The following is a 15,247-nucleotide window of genomic DNA, read 5'->3' on the forward strand; positions in this document are numbered from 1 at the left end:
CTTTCTTTTTTTTTTTTTTGTCTTCCCAGGTCAGAAATTTCCTTCTGCTTTTCTCTTATCAGAAAACTGTCAGTGGATGTTTTTAAATTGAGACCTACTGTCCGTACATCTTTATGGGGTACATTATGGTACCCTAAAGCATGCATCCCATGTGTGATCATCAAGTTAGAGGCATAAGCACTTCCATCTCTCTTCGACCATTAAATGATTTTTGTGTGTTGGAAACCTGGACTCTTCCTTCCTGGACGTTTTGAATGTATCGTAGATCGTTTAACCAGTCATTACCCTACTGAGCTGCAGAAAACCAGGACTAACCCTCCCGTCCAACTTCTTCCTGTTCCCTTCCCTTCCTGAGGTCTAGGGGGCGCTATTCCACCGTGTTCTTCTATGAGATCAACTTTTTATTGGTCACGTAGGCAGGAGAACATGTCATGTTTGTCTTCCTGCATTGGTCCTGTCTAGCTTAACATAATGACCTCAGTTCCATCTATGTTGGGATTTCCATTTTTCGTGGCTGAATAATGTCCCCTTGTACACGTATGCCACATTTTCTTTATCCTTTCATGCACCCACGGACATCCAGGTGGATACTGTATTTTAGCTGTTGTAAATGGAGCTGTAATAAACACAGGGGTGCAAAGACCCTTTCGGTATGAATATTTCATCTCCTTCACATACACATCCAGTGGTGGAATTGGTGGATCATGCGGTTGTTCTATTTTTGATTTTTGAAGACTCTCCACACTGTTTCCCGTGGCGGCTGTACTAACATACACTCCCACCCCCAGGGAATAAGAATCCTCCTTCCTTGTATCCTGGCCAGCCCTTGTTGGCGCCTGTCTCTGAGGTGATCGCCATTCTAACTGGTGAGAGGATCCCTCTCTGTGGTTCTGATCTTCATTTCTCTGATGATGATGAATGAGTGTCATTGGATCTAGGACCTACCCAAATAGGATGAGCTCATCTTGAGATCCTTCTCTTATTGTATCTGCAAAATCTTTTTCTGACCAGGCAAGGTGGGACATACCTGCAATCCCGGCTATTCAGGAGGCTAAGGCAGGAGGACTGCAAGTTTGAGGCCAGTCTCAGCAACTTGGCAAGACCCTGTTTCGAAATTAAAAAAAAAAAATTGAGGGGCTGGGGAAGTACCTCAGTACTAGAGCCCCTTGGGGTCGATCGTCAATACCACCAACAAGTAAACATGAACCCCCTTCATCGTTCACCCCACTACCGCCCCCAGCATGCTCCACAGACAGGATGGGGCATCGGACCCGAGCCTTATCAGTTCTTTGGGCAAAGTTTATTCCTTTATCTCCCTTCCTGCTGCTGGCCCAGTCCACCCAGCTGTCTCATGACAGTTCTCTTTGAAGACAAAAACCCCAGCATTGAAACCGCTATATACCCAACGCTTGCCAGATCAACATCAAAGTCAGACTGAGCAGACCAGTCCAGGCAGTGGGCCGAGCTGAGGGGTCCCAGAGAGGATCGGGGCTCATGCTCCGCCCTGGGGAGGCCCCTGCCCCACTCTTACAGAGTCCAGAGTCTTGTGCCACCATCTGCTTTGAAGTCTCACCTGCTACCCTTGGGTATTCAGGAAGAATACCCAAAGGTACACTCTTCTCTGTTTCTCAAAAAGTTAAACTCAGAATCACACACGGTCCAGCGATCCGACCCCTAAGTATAGACCTGAGTGGATCGAATTCAAGAGCGTTCTTAGCCACACTCTCTCAGTAGCTGAAAGGCAGGCGTGCTCCAAATGTCCGTGACACGATTGGGTCCGTCCACCATGGAATGTTACTCTGCCATCAGAGGGAGCCAAGCACCGAGGCATGTCATGTGAACCTGGAGCACCCTTGCTGAGTGACAGAAGCCACACAAAGGCCACATAGCCTGCGATCTCACTGATAGGAACTGTCCGGAGCAGGCTGATCCACAGGGACAGTGGCTGCCGGGGGCTGGGGCAGGGGGAGTGACTGCCCACGGGGACGGGGTCTCCTTCTGCTAGGATGAACGTGCTCTGGAACTACGCCGAGGAGAGGGCCGCACAGCCTGGCGAATGTCCCTGACGCCTTGCCATCGTGTACTTTAAAGTGCTCCATGTTAGATCATTTCAATTTGCCTCAATGGGAGAGAAGGATTTACTTCTCTAAGGCACAGTCTCCTGATTTTAAAGCCAGGATAATTCACGTGTCCTTTGGGGTTGGGGTTGGGGCTCAGTGGTAGAGCGCTCGCCTAGCAGGCACGAGGCACTGGGTTCGATCCTCAGCACCATATAAATGTAAAATAAAGATATTGTGTCCACTTAAACCTAAAAAATAAATGTTTTAAGAATAAACACGTCTTTTGAAACTATGGAGATGCTCAGCAGTTCTGGGCCAGGCAAGATCTTAGCACCTGTCAACTGATATCATGAGGCTTTTGTATCATTGACACAGTTTATCCTTTGTGGGCTCTGGGGGTGTTGTTTTTGTTTGTTTGCTTGTTTGTTTGGGGTACCAGGGATTGAACTCAGGGGTGCTTAACCACTGAGCCACTTCCCCAGCCTTTTTTATTTCACTTTTAAATTTTGAGACAGGGTCTTGCTAAGTTGCTGAGGCTGGCTTTGAACTCGTGATCCTCCTGAGCTGCTGGGATTACTGGGGTGCACCACGGAACCGGCTTGTTTTGTTTCCTTGAGACAGGGTTGCATGGTGGTGCCCAGGCTGGTCTCGAACTCCTGGGCTCAAGTGATCCTCCTGCATCAGCCTTCCCAGTAGTCAGAACCATGACACATGCCATCGCAACTGGCTTGAGTTTTTTTTAATCTACGGAAGCAACATCAAAATTTTGATAATATGTTTGTCCTCTAGATGTTCATTGGGTCATTAAATATAATAGCAAATAATTGTAAATAACTAAGCTATGAACCAACTCTTGAAGAATGATCATATTTTAGGATCCTTGACATGAAAAGAGACCCATGGAATTGGGGCACCTGTCTTCCCGGCTACTGGGGAGGTTGAGGCAGGAGGATGGCTAGGAGTTTGAGGCTAGCCTTGGCAACTTCGTGAGGCCCTAGATCAAAACCAAACCAAAAGTCCATTGTAGGACAGATGAGAGAGAGGGAGGACAAACCCACCTCTCCTCCCCATTTGTGTCTGAAGTTTGGTTGAGGTTCTGTGCTTCAAATCCGAATCATGCTCATCTTTTGGGAGGGGCAATTCTGAACGATTTATACTCTGTTATTTTAATTATCTCAATTTTCTCTAATGGCCTGTTGAAAGCAGTCTGATAAGAAATGCTAAAATACCACTCTGGTCTGTGGGCATCAGTGGTTAATTTTTACAAGACAGGGCTGGGGTGTGGCAGAGGTAGAGACTTGCCTACCCTGCACGTCCTGGGTTTCATCTCCAGCCGGGGGTGGGGTGATAGAGGGAGAGACAGACAGACAGACAGAGGCAGAGAGGCATCTACAGTTGCTTCTGCACGTTGGGTCTGATGGGCAGGGGCTGGGTAAAGCTGGCCTTAGGGCGCCGGCCTGTTGGGGATTTGCTGCCCCCCAGAGGCCATCTGGGGAATCTCCACCTGCAAGGCGCTGCAGCTCCAGGTCTATCTAGGATGCTGTTTGACTAAACCCAGCCTCTGTGCGGTGGACCCATCTTCCCTGTCCCCTCCTTCAAGACCTGGCCCATCAGTGGCCTTCAGGCCTGCTGTCCTCCCCCAACCTGGCCACATGAAGGGGTGCCATTCCTCATGGGGTTCCCTGCACAGCCTGGGTGACCTCCGCCCCTCCTCCACTCCAGCAGGCACCCGACCCTGGGTAGGCAGCTCAGATAATTTGAGGAACAAGGGACACCCAGCCTGGACCTGTCCCTGTGACCTCTTCCATCTGGTCCTGTCTCCCAGGCTGCTTCCATGTGCCGTGCAGATCTGAGGTTCTGTGCTTGTGGGACCCTGCGTAGTCACTGGAGCTACTAGGTGCCAGCTGCCACCCCCACCCCTGAGTCCTGACAGTCCAAAGTGTCCCCAGATGTTACTAGTGTCCCCTCAGCTTGGTGAGCAGAAAGATCCCCCCCACGAAAACCACACCCCTAAACTAACGGGAGTGGGCACGGGGGTCAGCAGCAAACTCTCCTGCTAGTCACCCCCAGAAATGTCCCCCACTGTGGCACAGGGGGCACTATCTGCTTGGCAAAAGCCCCTGGAGCTGAGGGCCCGTGGGGAGGCGACGGAGGACACTGACTCCAGGCAGCCCTCTGGGGTCTTTTGCTGTGGAGTGTGGCACGATTTGCCTGCTCCTGGGGCCAGATGGGGATCCGGCTTCCCCAGGAACCAGGTCAGAGCACAGACCTCCAGCAGCTTCCCTCCGTGGTGCGCCCCAGGGAGGACACGGCTCCAGCCTCCTTTTCCCGGAGAACGCGGGCCTCTGATGAGCCCTGTGATCAGGGAGGAGCAGGGAGCACGTGTCTTCTACGGGGGTCCCAAGCCCACGCCGAGACTCGGGGTTCACTTCTCCTTGTGTTTGCTTCTGAATTTGAAGGATGAGATCAGTGTGGGAGGGGGTGCTCCTCCCAGGGAACGTTCCCGAAGGCTTGCTCTGACCCGGGGTCCACATCGGAAGCCCAGCTCCACAGGCGTTCCCAGGCTGCTGGCTTTCCAGAACTTTCCCACGAGGACCATCTCATTACCGCGGAGACCTGGGGCTCAGGTCACATTTCTGGGCAGGACGTCCGCTCTCCCAGCGGCCAGCCTGCGCTGTGCCAGCTGCCGATCACACGCCCTGGGAGACGCCGCCAGCCCCAGCCCCGGGTCTCCACGGCTCCTCCCTGTCTTGATTTTGCAGCAAAATGCACCACACAGGCCACAGACGGTATGGTCTGTCGCACGTTGAGTGACAGGAAATCAGACTTCATCAGACTTTAAAAATTCACTGCTCTGAAAGACACCATCAAGAAACTAAAGGTGGGGGGGCAACCACCGGAATGGGAGGAGGTAGAGTCCTCCTGCAGTGGAAGTGCAGCTGGAAGTTCCCCCCAGAATCCCACAGATGCTCAAGTCCCTTGTGTCACACGGTGTAGGTTTGTAGAGGACCTTCGCACACCCGCCCTGTTTTGAATCACCTGCAGATGGCGTAGAATACCAAACGCCGTGCAAATCGTTGCATAGGGCATTGCTGAGGGAATAACGACAAGAACAGGGTCTCTCCACGTTCAGCACGGAGGCAGAGTTTTGGGGAATATTCTCAGCCTGTGGTTGGTTGAATTTGCAGAACCTAAGATACAGAGGCCCAATTTTATTTGTGAATCACATGCCTGATAGGGGACTTCTAGACTGATTATATAAAAAGAACCCTGTTGTCTCAAAGACCAAAAGACAAATCACACAATTTAAAAATGGACAGGGCTGGGGCTGGGGCTCAGTGGTAGAGCACCTGCCCAGCACGTGCGGGGCACTGGGTTTAATCCTCAGCACCACATAGAAATAAATAAATAAAATAAGAGTATTGTGCCCACCTACAACTAAAAGGTGTTTTTTTTTTTTTTTTATAGAGGATCTGGGTAGACATTTGCTGTGGACGGATGTTGCCCCACCCCGATTCCTATGTGGGAGCCTGAGTTCTCGGGATCATGGCACTTGGAAATGGGACGTCTGGGAGACAAGGTCAGGAGGGTGGAGCTCTGGTGGATGGGATTGGTGCCCTGGTAAGAAGAAGCGGGATGGCCTTTCTGTCTCTGCCTCCCCCTCCGCCTTACCTTGGGAAGACACAGTCAGAAGGTGGCCGTCTGCGAACCAGGGAGTGTCTTTCACCGAGGACCCAGTTGTGATCTGAGACTTCCAGCCTCCCACAGTGAGAAATAAGTGCTTTCTGTTTTAGCCTCTTAGCGTATGGAGTATCTGTCACACACCCCGAGCCAGGACAACTTCCCGCGGAAGACAGACAGATGGACAACAGGTCTACGAACCGTTAGTCATGAGGGAAATGCAACCCGGAGCCACGGCGAGACGGCACCCGGAACCAGCCAGAACGGCTATGATAAAAAGGTCAGATAGTACCGAGTTTGGGCAAAAATGAATAAAAATTTCAATTGTCACATGTGGCTGGTGAGGGTGTAAAAAGGTGCAGCAACTTTGGAGAACAGTTTAGCAGTTTCTGAAAACAGCCAACACGGACATACACGACCCAGCAATCCCACCCCTATGTATGTGCCCCCAAATTAAAAAAAAAACAAAAACACATGCCAAACAAAGAATTGCTCCAGATGTTCATTTGTAATAACCAAAAAGTGGAAACAACTCGAATGTCCACCAACAGATAAATATAGGAACAAAATGTCCATCTATACAGTGGGATATCGTTCAGTCATCAAAAGAAATGCAGCTGGGCGTGGTGCTGCACACCTGTCATCCCAGCAGCTCAGGAGGCTGAGGCAGGAGGATCACGAGTTCAAAGCCAGCCTCAGCAAAAGCGAGGCGCTAAGCAACTCAGTGAGACCCTGTCTCTAAATAAAATACAAAATAGGGCTGGGGATGGGGCTCAGTGGTTGAGTGCCCCTGGGTTCAATCCTTGTACCAAAAAAAAAGGAATGCAGCCTTGACCTTCGCTAAAGGAACTTCAAAAACTGGTTGCTGAGTGACCAAAGCTGGGCACAAAAGCCCAGAGTGTGTGAGTCCACTGATATCAAATGTCCAGAACAGACAGAGCACACCAATGCAGGATGTCTGCTGCTTGCTTAGCCCAGGCTGGGGTAGACGAATGGAGAAAATGTGGGTGACGGATGAAGGGTACAGTGATTCTTTGTGGGGTGATAAAACCACCCTACTTTTGGTGATGGAGGCATGCCCCTGTGAGTACAGTAGTTCCCCCTTATGACAAGGGACGCGGGCGGAGGCGGGCTAGAAAGAGGTGGTTAGGTCAGCGAGACAGTGAGAGAGCGAAAGCCTCCCCGGGGTGAGTTCCTCTTTTTTTTTTTTTTAATTTCTATTTTCCAGTTGTAGATGGACACAACACCTTTATTTTATTTATCTATTTTTATGTGGTGCTGAGGATCAAACTTAGGGCCTTGCACATGCTAAGCGAGCGCTCTACCGCTGAGCCACACCCCAGCCCAAGTTCTTCTTGCTTTTGTTAGTTGTATTCAGAGGGTGGAAACTTAACCCCACCCTGTTGTTTAGGGGTGATGCCTTTGGAAAGTGATTAGATTCAATGAGGTCATTAAGGCGGAGCTCCCGTGATTGACTTTGTGAGGAGGAGGAGGAGGGAGACCACACAGACACCCAGAGACACACACTCTCCAGCCGTGACGTGACACAGCCCAAGGGGCCCTGCCAGAGCCTGTGCCATGCCGAATCTTCATGCCAAAACTGTCAGCCCAAATAAACCTCTTTTCTCTATAAATTAGTCTGCCTTGTGTGTTTTGTGAGAGTAACAAAAAGCTGACTAATTAGTTAATTATATAGAAGCAGGTTCCTGCTAAAAGGACGGTTTGGGTCCTCGTCCCCCCTTCTCTTAACTCTCTTGCCTTCTGCCTTCAGCCAGGACGATGCAGCACGAAGGCTCTTGTCAGCTGTGGGTCCCTGAGACTTGGACTGTCCAGCCTCCAGGTCTGTGATAGCTGCAGGAGATGGCTCCGGCGGTCCTCATGACAGGGTGCATTCTGTGCATGGCATCTGTGGATGCCACAGGACTCGCTGTCCTTGCTTAATCAAAGCACGCTGTCCTCCAGGGCCAGGCTTCAGAGGATGTGAGTGTCACATTGTAAGCAGAGAAGAAAAAATGAGGGGCCTCCAGGAGGGTGAGCAGTCCCGGGAGCTTCCACAGGGCACAGAAAAGTGGGAAGGAGGAGACACTGCAGAACAGGAGACGTGTGTGTGTGTGTGCGTGCGTGCAACCCCGTGAGGTGTGCCACTCGGGTGCTGACTCCGACTGGGTGCCTTAGGGTAATAGAAATTGACTCTGTCCTAATCTGGGCACCAGAAGTCCCAAGCCAAGGTGCCAGCCAGGCTGGTGCTTTCTGGGGCCCTGAGGGAGGGTCCACTTGGGCCCCTCGTGGCTTCTGTGGGTCCAGGTGTCCCCCGGCTCATCATGCTGCACCCCCGTCTCAGCGTCTGTCGGAGGTGGCCTTCTGTGTGTCTCCGTGTGTCTTCCCTCATCTTTCCTCTGACACCAGCCGTGGGTTAGGGACCTCTGTCAACCCAGGACGGCGTCGTTTTGAGACTTCTTCCCTTCCTTACATCTGCAAAGAACCTCATTGCAAATTAGGTCACATGCCGAGGCTCTGGGTGGACTTTGGGTTGTGGGCCACAATTCAACCTACGGTAAGCGGTTTCCCGTGTATTCACAAAACTGCAACCATCACCAGGATCTAGTTCCAGAATGTTCTGTCACTCCGAGGGAAACTCAGTTCCTATTAACCACCACTTCTCATTCCCCTCTCCCAGCCCTAGAACCCACTGGCCTGCTTCCTGCCCGTGGATTTGCCTGTTCTGGATATTTCAGGTCAGTGGGATCAGGCACCACGTGGCCTTCTGTGTGTGGCTTCTGTCATGTGTTTGAGTTTCGTCTGTTTGGTGGCATATGCCAGTGCTTTGTTCCTTTTCATGGCTGAGTGATATTCCGTTGTATGGACGGACCACATTTTCTTTATCCATTCACCTGTTGACAAATATTCAGGCTGTTTTCACCTCTGGCTGTTGTGAACAGTGCAGCTATGAACACGTGGGTACAAGTTTTGGTGTGAATGCCTGTTTTCAATTCTGAGTCTGAGCGTGGAATCGCAGGGCCATGAGGTGTTGTGGGTTTGATATCTTCAGGAATAGGTGACTTTTGTTCAAACCCTGTGGTTCCAGAAAGGACTTGAAAGTGAGTCTGTGCCCTCATCCAGGGATGGCACCGGGCCCATGAAGCAATGCTGCCCGCGACCCCTCTGCCCAGCCCTGCTGACCTCACTGTGACGACTCTGGGCCCTTCTACAGGGATGGTCACGCACTGTCCTCCCTGAGCAGAACTCAGATCACCCAGGCAGCAGCAGGACCCCAGGCCCTGCAGCTAACAGGAGCACCCCACAGACCAAAAGCCAGCGTCCTCCCCTCCCGTCCCCGACGCGGCCCCTGCCTGTGGCCTCCTTCCATGAGTGAGCTGGGCCTGGGCCAGGTCCTTCTCCTGCCCAGGAGCCCCGCTGGCCCCGGCCCACGTTCCCGCCTCACTGGCTAATTGGACTTGACTGGGCCCGGGGAGTTCCGGAAGCTTCCCTGGCTGTGGCAGAGACCCCCTCCCCCTCCCATGTGGCCCAGAGGATTATCTCGGTGACCCACTGACCCTGAGCAATTAGGAGCCTTTGAGGGACTGTGCGCGCCCCTTGGTGCACCCCCATCGGCGGGGCCCTGGCTGCAGACCAACTGGGGCTCTGCTGAGGGCCATCCTGGGTCCGGCTGGCTCCCATGGGAGGGCCCAGGCCAGCGCCCACCCTCCTTGTCCTGCCTCGCGCCCCTCCTCCCTGGGGACCCTGGAGCCTCTCCCAGGCTGTCTCCCCAGGGCCAGGGGTGGGGGGCAGAGGGCTCGAGTCACATCGGAAACCCAGTTTCCGTCTGTTTTTTGTCTCATCCAGTCGCAATGAGATCTGCATAACGTGAAGTTGGATATTTCCCCCCGGGGGCTTATCCAGTCAGACCCTCGGAGCTCGGGAAACCCGCATTTTTCACAGGGACCCAGATGATTCTAGGTTTCCATTTCTTTTCTGGGGCTGGGGATGGAACCCAGGGCCTCGCACATACAGGCAGGGGCTCCCACCGGGCCACACCCCGGCCCTTTTTATTTATTTTTTTGTGAGACAGGGCCTCATGGAGTTGCTTAGGGTCTCACCGAGTTGCTGAGGCTGGCCTTGAACTTGCAATCCTCCTACCTGAGCCTCCCGAGTGGCAGGGATGACAGGGGTGCGCCACCATGACCGGCTCCAGAAGATATCCTTGATGATGTCCCCTGTGTAGAGAATGATCACAAAGTCCCCTGCTCTGGTGGAGTTTGTCCTCTAGAGAGGGGAGACAGGCAACAGATAATAAGCACGGTGACCAAGTTAACTGTGACATAGGAAAAATCGGAGATGGCGAAGACACAGCGTCCACCAGGGATCGTGGGTTTGGACAGGGCCAGAGTATGTCCCACTGAGAATGTGATGTCCTGGTGGTGTCCAGGAAGAGGGGCAGCAGAGCAAAGGCCCAGAGGAAGGAGTGCCTGGGTGCTGGGCACGTCGGGGGGTTTGGAGCTAGGGCGTGAGCGCTCTGCCCTGTGCACCTGAGTGGGCAGACCTGAGGTCTGTGCCATCCAGACAGGCGAGGGTGGGCCTCACCCGAGCAGGCAGCAGAGGTGGGGAGAATCAGGCACGTCCTCAAAGTTCTTCAAAGGTGGAGGCGGCACGTCCACCAGGCACGTAGCAGGGAGTCTGAGCTCCGGGGTAACCCCACAGCTTTTGCTCAATTATTTAATTTCCATACAAGAAGGGGATCGTCACTTACAGAGAGCGTGGTCGATCAGGAGTCGGCCACGTTTCTGTAAGATGGCTTATTTTGTTTGCACGGCCACGCTCCCTCCCCACACAGTGGCTGTGGCTCTCGTGTCCCAGTGGCAGGCAGGACTGCTGCAAAGGCCCTGTATCAACCTCCTTCTGTTGAGAGACGTTTCGCTTCCTGTCTTGTTCCCTGGTGACAGATGACACAGGGTGGTGCGTCCCCAGATCCAGGCACAGTTGCAGCCTCATGCTGTGGTCTGGATCCCCAGAGCTTCACGTGGGGCCCTGGGTCCCCAGTGTGGCGATGTGAGGGGGCTGTAAGCCTTCAGAGGCGGGGCCTGGTGGGAGGTGAGTTCCCTCAGGATTGAGTTGTTGTAAAGAGCAAGACGAGGCCCTGAGTCTCTCCTTCTCCCTGTCTCTCCAGTGGATCTCTCCCTCTCCCGCATGCTTCTGTCACGATGCTTTGTGACCTGGCCAGAAGGCACTCACCAGAGCCGAGCAGGTATTGGCACAGTCTCTTAAACCTCCAGAACTAAACCTCTTTTCTTTATAAAATACCCCGTCTCAGGAATTCTGTTATAGCAATACAAATCGGATGAAGACCCTACACTATAGGATGACTATGGTCGGCTGAATGATGTCCGAGTGCTGATCTTTGGCACCTGTGAATATCACCTTGAGTGGCAAAAGATGGGATTTTTTAAGAATCCTGAGATAGCGATGAGATTATCCGGGATTATACAGGTGGATTCTAAATCAATCGCAAAGATCCTTGTAAGACGAAGAAGGGAGAAATCGACAGACGCCAGGGCAAGGGCCCCCTTGGTGGCGCCACATCATGGTGGGACCGTGATGAGAGGGAGAGATCACATGGGAAGCCAGAGGGGGACGTGGGTCCGGCTGTCTTATGACTCCTCACCCAGGCCTCTCTCTCCAGGTGACCAGGCAACAACCTAGCCACCGGCTCCCAGGGAGAGTGTTCACCCTCCAGGGGCAGCAGCCCAGGTCACCGTCCCCAGGCGGCCCCCCTCTCACATGGCCACTGGAGACCTATTTTCCCTTGCCTGGACCCTCAGGGGACACACTCAGCCTTGTCCATGCCATAGCCCCGGGTGACACTGACCTCTGGTCTCCAGAACTGGGGGAGAGAGCTCGTGCTGTGGGAGGCCACAGGGAGGTGGGAACTCGTGACAGCGGCCGCAGGAACGAGCACAGCTCTCCCCGCGCCCTGGCTGTGTGGCAGTCCCCCCTGGAGGGCCACTCCCTCCTGAGGACATTGCCGTCCTCTGCCAGGTTTCCCCTTGGCCCAGGGCGGCTTTCCCAGCGCTCCCCGCGGCGTGCAGAGAGCCCGTTCATTAAGCGGGTTCTGCCTCTCCGCCCGCCTCGCTGTGACTGATTAAAGATGACGCACGTGTCCCTGCCTGAAAGGACCCTGGAGATTATCTGAGCTGCCCCTGGGGCACACAGCTGTGGCGAGTCCCAGCCAGAGGCCCCCGCCCCTGCAGAGCCCTCCCTCCACACCCGAGGGGGGGGTCCCAAAAGACCCCAGGAAGCAGCTACTCACAGATGGGTGGTGGTTTCCGAAAACCAAAGGGCTGGTGGCCCGTCCACCGGGTCCCGAGGCCCTGGGACTGCGCCCCTGGCACAGGGCGGCCGCTCTCCTGTTGATCGTCCCTCCCATCACTTCCGCAGCCGTGAGCCCCGCACAGACCACAGGGACCTCTCAGGTGTCAGGGGCTGTTGGGGAGCCGGGTGTCCAGATGTGGTCTGGTTGCTTCTGGCCTCCGGGGTCCAAAACTCACCTGGCTGGTCCTGTGGCGTCCTCGAGCGAGAGGGACAGGAGAGCACAGGGACGCAAGGCCCTTGGGATGGTCAACCGCGGCCTGAGACACCAATGGCAGGGGAGGGGGATGTGCTGAGCTCCAGGGTGACCCGTCAGTGACGGAGCCACAACACGACTGTGATCATGAACCAGAACAAGGTGTTTACTGGAGACTCATGAAGACGTTTTATGCAAAACACAAGATGTTTGTGCAGTGACATGGTGGCCCTTACACAGAGAAACCAGCCCGTTCTCCTCCCGGTGCCCACGAGTGCCACCCTTCCTGCAGGCCTGCTTTACTCCACGTGGTGACTTCGCCTCTTCTGTCTCTGAGCCACATGCTACGTGGTCACCCTGTGTCTTTTATTAGGTGCCGGGGATTGAACCCAGGGGTGGTTAACCACGGAGCCCCATCCCAGCCCTATTTTGTGTTTTATTTAGACACAGGGTCTCACTGAGTGGCTTAGCATCTCTCTAATTGCTGAGGCTGGCTTTGAACTTGAGATCCTCCTGCCTCAGCCTCCTGAGCCGCTGGGATGACAGGTGAGCACCACCGCGTCCTGCCGTGTCATCATTTTTTGACAACTAGGCATTCAGGGGAACCCCTACACCCCACACACCCCCACATACACGTACCTGTGGGGTGCACGATGTTAAGCAGTTCAGAATGACGCGAATCCTGTGGTAAGTGCACGTCAGGGGGGTGAGGCCTGAGCCTGCGCAGCTCCATTTTAAAGCTCCGGTTGGAAACCTGCCGTCCCACCAGGCTCACCCACAGGGCCCCCAGTGTGGCCTCAGACACGAGCAAGTCACTCCCCCACCTGATAGACCCAGAGCAAAGCCTCCGGCAGGCTGTCCTCCCTGATGAGGTGGGGACCACCAGACCAGGTAAATGACACCACTGAGAGAGCTGGTGGCAGCTGATAGGGATTGAAAGGGGGGGTCAAAGCCCCCAAATTTGATATAAACCTTGGAGCAAATGAAGAGACACCCAGCCAGCCGACACTGATGCACACAGGCCCGAGAGCCTGAGGGGGACCTGGACTGACACCCTGACTCTCCTCCCCCGCCTGACCCTCTGCGGTGTTCTCCCCACTCTCAGACTCCACAGCAGCCTCTGGACCCTGGTGAGAACAGCACTTCTCTCTGTGACCGCCTCCTCAGCCAGCTGCCAGCTCCAGTCCCGGAGAAGCCTGCCTTGGGCCCTGACCTGGTCACTGGGTCTGAGTGAGTGGGCATCTGAGGCTGCGACTTCTGATCTGACACTGGAGTTTGGCACGCAGAGGGACCGCCCGTCACGAGCCTGTCACGATCAAGAGCACTTGCAGAGCTTAGACTGATCTAGAAGGGTTTGCTGTGAGTGGGCCATGTCGATTGCAGTGCCCAGCCTCGGGGACTGCCATTTCCTTGGTGAAGAACCTGTGGAGTGAAGTGGTAAGGAGCGATTGGAGGGAATAAAGCATTGACAAGGGCGGAAGCGCGTGGACATTCTTCCTCTCCTCCCTCGACTGCAGACGTCGCACCTTCTGCCATGGCGACAGCCCAGTACTGACCGGGAAACAGGCCCAGGTTCCCCGGTGGACCCGGGCGCAGGCAGGTGGCTTACTGTGAAGGCCTGGGAGGGAGGCGGTCGCCTGAAACGAGATGGGGGCACTGATGGAGCGGGGGTGTTAAGGGTGTGGGGTGTGGGTGTGCGGGGCGTGAACCTCCGCAGGACGCCAGAAGCCAGGTGTGGGGTTCTGCCTTCGCCTGGGACTTTCTTGAAGAAAGAATCTCATGTAGGCAAATGCGACATTACACCTGGGGCCCAAATCCGTCCCGATGTATCCATTTTGTTGGGACAGATTTGTATTTTCCAAATAGCATTAAGGGCTGGGCTGGGGCCCGTGGTAGAGCGCTGGCCTGGCACATACGAGAGGCCCTGGGTCCCGTCCCCAGCTCCGCAAAGACACAGAACAGCATCAAACGCCTTGGGGCAGAATCAGTGCGCTCTGCTCCAGCCAGTTTCAAACTGCCAGAGTGAAGTCACAGAATGTGGAGTCAGTGAAAAGGTGCTCGTGATGCACTTTGGCCACTACATACAAGAGACTCCCAGATGACTCAGAGGACAGAGGACAGTAAGAGGTGGAAAGTAACCGGGTGGGGGGTTCTGGGTAACTCTGTGGCCTTTGCTTCTCTGGTTTCTCAGGGCCGGGAGGGAACCCGGGCCCCCAGGCAGGCTGGACAAGGGCCCTACCCTGAGCCGCACCCCAGCCCCAGTGCTGATTCGGGGTCTCCGGGGGCGCCCCGAGGTTCTGGGGAAGACGAAGCCGTCGGATAAGGAGGCCTGAGCAGCCTTAGATTTTTGGATGCAGGTGGGGCCCCGCCGCCACTTCCCCTCAGGTATTGAGGGGTGACTCGACTGCCAACCGGGGGGGGAGAGGACACCATGCCAGGCTGGGCCACACGGGGTGGCCCTCGGGAGCAGTGGGAGCCAGCGGGGGCTGAGGGTGAGCAACCTCTGTGCCACAGGAGGATGCAGCTGGCTGTCTGAACAATCCCCAGCCGCGGGAGGTAGATCTGTCCGGCTGACGGCAGGGTGGAGGGCCCACCTGGGACAGCAGGGGACTCAGGTCTCGGTGGTTCCATGAGACTCAGTGACCTCACAGGTGGTCAGGGCAGGCCCCTCTGCTGGGGGACGGGTGAGGTGCCCCTGAAGGCAGAGGAGAGGGACACCATTCCAGATAGAGGGGATGCTGGCACCGGGCCAGGCTTGGAGCTGGCGCAGAGGGTCCAGGAACCAAGGAAGCCCATGGGTGGGACTCAGGCAGAAGCCCAGAAGGCTCACTCGGGGCTGGGGAGCAGAGGCGGCTTAGGAGGCAGCAAGGGCCGAGGTGCAGGGCCGAGGTGCAGGGCCGAGGTGCAGGGCCGGGCGGGGCAGACGCTGGCCAGGCAGGTGCTGGCC

This window comes from Marmota flaviventris, chromosome 1 (genome assembly GCF_047511675.1).
Source record: "Marmota flaviventris isolate mMarFla1 chromosome 1, mMarFla1.hap1, whole genome shotgun sequence".
Taxonomy (NCBI): domain Eukaryota; kingdom Metazoa; phylum Chordata; class Mammalia; order Rodentia; family Sciuridae; genus Marmota; species Marmota flaviventris.